Source organism: Colobus angolensis, unplaced genomic scaffold (genome assembly GCF_000951035.1).
Source record: "Colobus angolensis palliatus isolate OR3802 unplaced genomic scaffold, Cang.pa_1.0 Scaffold164, whole genome shotgun sequence".
Classification (NCBI taxonomy): domain Eukaryota; kingdom Metazoa; phylum Chordata; class Mammalia; order Primates; family Cercopithecidae; genus Colobus; species Colobus angolensis.
In genome coordinates this window covers 487,122-489,048 of record NW_012114755.1, presented here as the reverse complement: position 1 = coordinate 489,048, position 1,927 = coordinate 487,122, and positions in this window count along the sequence as shown.

The following is a 1,927-nucleotide window of genomic DNA, read 5'->3' as shown; positions in this document are numbered from 1 at the left end:
CTCTTATGTCTACTTCCTTCGATATAGACACAGTAACAGGCTGATCTCTCTTTCTTTTCCCCACATAAAAGTCCATACGATGGACTTTTATTCAGTCATAAAAAGGAAAAAAGTACCGATACATGCTACAACATGAATGAGCCCTGAAAACATGCTTAGGAAGCTGAGCAGTGGCTCCTGCCTATAATCCCGGCACTTTGGAAGGTTGAAGCTGGAGGGTTGCATCAGCCCAGGAGTTCAAGGCCAGCCTGAGCAAAATAGTGAGAACCCTGTTCCTTTAAAAAAAAAAAAAAAAAAAGTTCGGGCGCGGTGGCTCACACCTGTAATCCCAGCACTTTGGGAGGCGGGTGGATCACCTGAGGTCAGGAGTTTGAGACCACCCTGGCAAAAATGACAAAACTCCGTCTCTAGACATTTCATAAAAATAGAATCATAGGGCCCTGCGCGGTGGGTCACGCCCAGGCTGGAGTGCAGTGGCGCCATCTCAGCTCACCGCAACCTCCACCCTCCTGGGTTCAAGCAATTATGTGCCTCAGCCTCCCAAATAGCTGGGATTACAGGCATGGGCCACCACGCCTGACTAATTTTTGTATTTTTAGTAGAGATGGGGTTTCACTAGGTTGGCCAAGCTGTTCTCAAATTCCAGGGATGACAGGGAAATCAGAGAAAAATGGAGACACCTAGGTTTGTATTAAGTTTGAGCAAACAGGATCGTGTTTAACTGAAACAAAGGGGCAAGGTTTGGGAACTGGAGTCATATTAAATTTGAGATACCTATTCCATATCTGAACTAAAAACGTAATATTGACTACTGATAAACTTTGCTAGGAAAAAAACATTACCCAAATAGGTACCGAATTTGACTAAAATTCCTAATGGTTTGGGAAAAGTTATTAATCAAATAGTGATAGATTATGGCTTTTCTTTTGGGGGGTGTTTTCTTGGAGAATTGACCCCTTTGTTTTTATAAAGGGTTCTCTCTTTATCCCTGATAAGTTTATTTTTTATTTTTTTCCTTTTTGAGAGGGAGTCGCTCTGTCGCCCAGGCTGGAGTGCAGTGGCCGGATCTCAGCTCACAGCAAGCTCCGCCTCCCGGGTTCACGCCAGTAGCTGGGACTACAGGCGCCTGCCACCACGCCCGGCTAATTTTTTGTATTTTTAGTTGAGACTGGGTTTCACCGTGTTAGCCAGGATGGTCTAAATCTCTTGATCTCGGGATCTGCTCGCCTCCGCCTCCCAAAGTGCTGGGATTACAGGCGTGAGCCACCGCGCGCGAGTATCCCTGCTAACTTTATTTCAAATAGTGACAGGTTAAAAGAGTGGATGCTTCAGTATCTACTTTCCCAATGTCTCGCCAGTTACTTGTCGACAGTTTGATTTCACTGACCTCCCTCCTTCCTAGAGCTATGCTTATAAAAAAAATTTAAACATTCAAAAATTTTTCAAAGCTGCTTAATTTGCCCATTCTTTCAACGCATGGTTGTGTACCAGCACTGAGTCAGTCTTTTTCTTTTTTTTTTTTTTAGACAGAGTGTTGCTGTTGCCCAGGTTGGCGCGCCGTGGTGCTATCTCGGCTCACCGCAATCTCCTTCCCGGCTGCAGCGATTCTCCAGCCTCAGCCTCCTTCGTAGCTGGAACGAACCAAAGGCAGCAGCCAGCACGCCCGGCTAATATTTTGTATTTATCGAGACGGGGTTTTGCCATGTTGCCCAGGCTAGGTCTGTCTTAAAAGAGCTTCTTCCGGCCAGGCGCGGTGGCTCACGCCTGTAATCCCAGCAGTTTGGAAGGCCGAGGCGGGCGGATCACCTGAGGTCGGGAGTTCAAGGCCAGCCTGACCAACATGGAAAAACCCATCCTCTACTAAAAATAAAAAATTAACTGGGCGTGGTGGCGCATGCCTGTGATCCCAGCTACTCAGGAGGCTGAG